The following is a 6,826-nucleotide window of genomic DNA, read 5'->3' as shown; positions in this document are numbered from 1 at the left end:
CAGATACAATAGGAGTATATGGAAAAATTACGCACGTGAACATCTGTGAATATATAGTCTCCCAAAAGTCTCATTAAAATCTTAAAACTTATTAAATATGGTGGCTTCCTAGCATGCTAATGTTTTAGAAAGCTTCACTCAGCCTTCAATAAACTTTTTGTTTTTCAGATTATGTTCATCAAAATGTTTTGACTGAGTTCTTAGTTGAATTCATGGATAGTGTTACTCTCAAGTCCCATATTTTTTTAATTTTATTTATATTTCCGTTTCTTTAAAATAAAATTTGATTCCCTCTTGATCATTTTGATGGCATCTATTGTTTAGGTCTAGGATATTCGGTTCAATGTCAGCATTTGGATAAATATATCATAATTTGAAATATCAACTATGACAAATTACTTGCATACTTAAACTGAATATATTGAGAACTATGCAAATAATTAGCAGTCATAATAACAACTAAATATTTTAACATTCGGAGAGTATATGGCAATTGAAAATATAATAGTATATATATATTAAATTATGTGCGTAGCAGTAGTCTTTTAGGATTTTAGTTTTGTATGAAAACTTATATTTACAAATAGTTCATCTTATAACTTAAATACAATCATTACATGTCTCAGAAGGTGCAGTGTGGGTGGTGAATGTAAGTTGTGTAGAGTTAGGATGTGCGGTGCTAAGCAGGGAACTATGGCTGCCATGTCCATTATCATCTGTTGTTTTCAATATATATGCAAAGGATATGGTATGAGAGGCATGAGAAGGCAGGAGTAAAAATAGGTTTGTAACTAATAAAATCAATACGAAGGTTGAGGAAACATTAGGGATGTAGGCATAAACAGAAAGGTAGAACAGTTCACCTATTGAAGAAGTGTTTTAGAAGAAGGTAGGAGCTTTTACAAATAGGCTGAAGTTGATGCCAGCCACCTCCAGTAATGATTTTTGCAAGGATCACCTTTGCCAACGTTTCTTCCAGCTCTCGAACCCTGCCTGGTAAGCCGCCTTAGGGATCCTCTTCAGGTCCGCAGTACAATTAGTTTTTGTGTCCGCAATAGAGTCTAATCGGCGCCCAGAAATATTTGTTGACGGTTTGACCTTGAGGGTATTCGTAATGAATCAGCCCTTGCCAATCGAAGAAACACACCAGCATGACCTTCACATTGGACCGGGACATGCGAGCTTTCTTTGGTCGCGGAGAACGAGGACCTTTCCACTGAGGCTCAATCAAGGAGTTCCTGACAAATGTCCACACGTTTTTCTCTTTGTTCATCAGTCAGCACCCGCGGAGCAAATGTTGATGCGACGTGCGTCATGCCCAAAATGCCTGTCAAAATTATCTTACAGGATCCAAAACTACTTCACTTGGCTCTCTCCCTTACAGTTAAACGGCGATTTGCCCGTACCAAATCGTTCACCAAATTGACATGGTTGGGGTCTGTCGAAGTGGAAGGCCACCCCGTTCGTGAATCTTCATCTGTAGAGGTTCTGCCCAATTTAAAACGACTGTACCACTCAAAACACTGGCTTCGACTCATAGCATCATTAACAAAGGCTTGCTGAATCATTCGAAATGTCTCCACAGCACTTTTGCCAAGTTTGAAACAAAATTGCATGCACACATGCTGTTCCTCTAGCTCCCTCATTGCTGCCGTTGCACGTGGTGACGAACAGGTTAAGACACGTATGGCTGCTGCTGCGTAACAATTTGATGTAAACAAATGCAACACCTCTTGTTTTAGTCGTCATATGTGTCACTAGATGGTGCCTTGTCTCATTTCGATCCTTTGAATGGTTTGCGCAGAATAAAATCTTTCCGGTCTTTTTTTGATCTCACCTTGTAAACTGTTCCACATATTAAAGTTTTTGCCCAATATTTTAACATTTAGCATAGCCTTTCTATCTCATCGTCAAGTATGTCTGAACCTAAGCTATTTTCATCTACGTCATATACTCCTTTTATGTCTAAGCTTGTTGGCCTAAGATCTGTACCATACAGTTCTATATATTCGTTTAATCTCTATTGGATCTTTTCTGTTTCAACTATTATCTTACCTGATTTTTCTCCAACTGTTAACGCAGATCTTCCCTTCCTCATTCCCCAGTGTGTTTTAACCTTCTTGTATAGTGCACCAATTTCACCCTTCCTCTGCAAAATTTTCATGTCCTCACATTACATCTTCCACCATGCTTCTTTTGCTTTATTTGTTACCTGTCTCAATTTATTATTCTACTCTTTGTACTTCCTTCTGCCGAACTCTGTGTTTACCTTCCTCCATTTTCTTCTTTCAGCTATCTTTTTAATCATCTCATCAGTTAGCCATGGTTTCCTTGTCCTTTTCCTATTAACAGTTCCTATAGTTTCTTTTGCGGCTTTAGGTATCCCTTTCTTAATATATTCCCTGTTTTCCTCAATAGTACTCAGCTCTTTACTGTCATTCTTGAGTTTCTCTACAGCCTGCTGAAACTCTTGCATTGGCAATCAAGTTAATGCTTCTACATTCCACTTCCTAACCCACCTCTCCTACCTAATCTTTTTGAATAACATGCTACACACTAAATCGTGATCAGAATCTGCATCTGCTCCTGGGAAACTCAGCGAAATGATCACGCTGTTCCTGAATCTGTGCCTAACCATATAACTGATACCTTTCTGAGTCGCCTGTCAATTTGCATGTCTATCTATGCCTTTTGTTGTGTCTAAACCAATTGTTGTTGATTTAACCCCTGTCTCCTGCAGAACAAAATTGCTTTCCCCCATGGTCATTCCTCGTACCTAAACCGTAGTCCCCACCTCATCACCATCTCTTCTTTTGCCTACCATGGCATTCCAATCCCCCATCACTATCAAATGATTCCATCTAGGAACACCCGTGATTATATCCTTAAACTGAACGTATACCCTATTCTTCCTCCTTCCTTCTGACTTGCTGTCATGTATACCTGAACAGTGACCATGTCTGTAGTTACCAGGACTCATTTTCTTTAAATTGTCCATCATAAAATTCATATGATTAATAATTGAGGCAGTTTCCCATCGCCTTACTCAATAGTGTTTTTAACACGACACCGTTTCTCAATAACGCCCCGATGTTGTCAGACGCATTTGCAACCACCTCATTGAGGAACAGGTGTGGACTGCCTTTCGTCTGGCTCCTAACCTTCGACCTATGGGTGACCCTACCAGGAGCAATTATCACTACCCCCGTCAGCAGAGTGCTAGGGGTCATCGGAACGCATAAGCCTTCTCACTCGTCTAGGTTGCAGTCCAAGGGAGGGTTTTAAATGACTAAAAAAAGGAAATTCCAACTTTCATTTGAACATTTATTTTGTTCTGTAACCCTTGTGCCCTCGCTGATGTTTAAAATACCCGAATTGCACGAGAAAGTATCTTTAACGTATTTTCACTATTTACCCATTGTTAGCTTAAGTTAACGTATAAGATGCTCTTGACTTTCTCTTATCCTAATTGTTAGACAACCATACAGACATTAAACTGTTGTTAAAATGCCTATACTCAAGGATAGTATAGATAAGGACTACTATTTCGTAAATATATGCATATATATCTTTTAGATAATCTACCGGCTAAGGTTAGGATGGACACAAATACCAAGTAAATATTTTGTTTCTCCTGACAAAACATAGTCCAACATCTGACTGTACAACAAGCCCTTCTTCGTCTCTGTACTTGCTTCCTCCCTCTATCCCATCCAACATCCGCCCCTGGTGCCCTTTTAGGTGGAGAAGAGTACATATGGTGGTAATAGGCTCATGTCCTCATTACAATTGTACCAAGTATTCTTTAATCATGCTTATTTGTTGCAGTGCATTTCCTGCAACAATGTTGTGCAAGCATTTAAGCATATTAATATTATAATAATTTATTCATTTTTTTAATTCATGGTGAAGGATTCAGGATAATTGAGGATACAATCCAGGATATGCTTTTCCATTGTGAGTGTTTGTCAATCATGATATATCGCATATGATATTGAGAAGATTCCCACAATAGGTTGATTGAATACTTATCAGCTAATATAATTCGGTCAAAATATCTATACTAATGATTGCAGAATTAAATTTTAATATTCCTCTGTCTTTGTACTAAAAAAAAGTTCAATATTTGCAAATATGGATGCAATCAGGAAATAGTTTATGAATTGGTGAATAAATCTTACTTCTGACATTAATGTGGCAATGGGTGATTGGATTCAAAATTTTCAATAAAAGTTCTCAATTTGTTATTTATATTCTATCTAAATATCAGTTGAATTAGGCTCATAAAATTTTGCAAATATTTAAATTTTGATCTTCTCCTGTACCTCTATTTTGAATTTGCAAAAGGACTTTCCTGGCCCTGTGTTCCTTTAATTTCACTACCTTTGAATATGATGAATAATTCTTGGCCTAGTTGTTGTTTGCCGAAACCTGTAAAGCTCTGGAAATAAAGAAAGCAATTGTATGTTTTCTACAAAAGATAAGGAAGCATTGAAAACGTGCAGAATGAAGATAATTGGGTTTTTATTTTTCAGTAAATAACATCATATGAGGTGAATAGCCTAAAAACACTTGTAATGTTCCTGGAAAGATTCAATTACATATTATTTTACAAATATGTATATCTGTGTGTGTGGGTCGTGGCAGTCCAGGGAATAGAGCAAAATATATATATGTATATATATATATATGTATATATGTATATATATATGTATATATATATATATGTATATATATATGTATATATATATGTATATATATATATATGTATATATATATGTATATATATATGTATATATATATGTATATATATATGTATATATATATGTATATATATATGTATATATATATGTATATATATATGTATATATATGTATATATATATGTATATATATGTATATATATGTATATATATATATGTGTATATATATGTATATATATGTATATATATATATGTGTATATATATATATGTATATATATTATATATATACATACATACATATACACACACACACACACACATGTATGCATGTGTGAGTGCGCGAATTAAATAAATCATGTAATACGTCAAAAAAAACATTGTCATTAAACGTATATTATTTTATGGTAAGTGGATACTGCATTCTTCTCATTATAATTCTAAATATCTAAAACCTAAAAAAATTGCCACCAAAAATAAGAGAAAGACACAATGATTGGGATACAGAATTTAAATTACTCTCTTTATTTTAAGACAAAATTTTCTCCTCTTCGGATACTTCAATGTTGCAATATGGATTAAGGTCTATGGATACTATTTCAATGAGAGACATCACTTTAATTTATTAACAACTATTTTGTTGTTAATAAATGTGTATGATGGAGTGTGTGTGTTTGAAATGACTTAGCATTTTATCTGCTACTAGGTTCTCACCTTATTCAAAGGGCCTGGGGTGGAATGCTCGTCTCAGCAGTGTGTGCTCACTCAGGTGTAGTTGGAGTCAAGGAATATATGGGGGGACATTGGCTACTGCATTCCTAATAGCCGACCATACCTGTATGGCAAGGACCATTGAAGTAGCCATATTGCTCCTCTCCCACAAACCATACAACTTTAATCCCCTAATTTCATCCAAGCCAGCAACATCATCCCCAAGGCCACCCATCATCTGCATCACCCTCTTCTATGTTTTCCTCCCTTTCATCCGAGTCGCTGTCATCATCATCCCAAAAATCAAAATTACACCACACCAGCTCTAAAACATCCCTACCTCCCGATTCTCCTAGCAAACCACTTCCAAACTCTTCCATCGCCTCTTCCTCAAACCCACCCTCCAACTCATCCCACAAATCACCGCCCAAATAATTCCCCAAAACACCCCCAAAATCACCCCCCAAGTACACCCTATCTCACACCGCAAACCCCTTTCATCCATTTCATCAACATACCCACCTCCCAATTCTTCCAAATCGTCTTGCTCTCCATGATTATTTTTTTTACCACAGCCTGCAAATTCAAGAACGCGCATTATTTTAAGTGCTTTTATCCCGCTTTCATCGTTACTTTTGTCACCTTTTCATTTCCCAAACATTAAATCATTACCACCTTAAGGAAAGGGCACCATCTAATCATCGTGCATGTAAACACCCATGTCTAGACGCATCGCATTCAAACGCAGCTTGTAGAAATCTTACTCTCCCATTTGTGAAATTTGATGTAGAATGGTACACGCTTTCAAAATACGATATAACCAGTAATTAGTGCAGGGAATAAGGTTACAACAGTTATATCTTTTTTCGGAAATGGCAAACAAAATGCAATCCTTCATTTTTTATCATTTACTCTATCTACAATTAATATAATCCACTTCTTTTAAATTGTATTCTGAGGTTATGGTACAAGGCTAAATGTTTAAAATCATTGATTCATAAACTCTAACACGTAGATAAAATATCCTAATAAATATTAGTAAAAATTTCTTAATCAACTTACACATTGAGTTCCCCACTTAGGATAATCGTTACAATACAAGTGTATCCTTGGTAACGGTTGTACAGGATTATTTATTTTTGCAATTCATTGTTGTACCCAGATATATTCCTATTAAATACGTACGGATTACTAACGGACGCGTAAATAATAAACTGCGGGAGCTGAATTAGACAGATTTTTGTAATATTTAGAAAGGAAATAATGGATCAATTATTACTTTCTTTTAAACTGTGCAGCGGCCTTCATAATTATGTCCTAGTCAGTTAAAACACAGCATAATTTTTTGTCCATTTTCTGTCGTGCGCTTCCCGTATTGCTTACCAGTATCAAACCAACCCAATTCCGAGGAGAAA

This window comes from Hetaerina americana, unplaced genomic scaffold (genome assembly GCF_022747635.1).
Source record: "Hetaerina americana unplaced genomic scaffold, ioHetAmer1.1.p SCAF_1, whole genome shotgun sequence".
Classification (NCBI taxonomy): domain Eukaryota; kingdom Metazoa; phylum Arthropoda; class Insecta; order Odonata; family Calopterygidae; genus Hetaerina; species Hetaerina americana.
Note: the sequence above shows the minus strand (reverse complement) of the source record.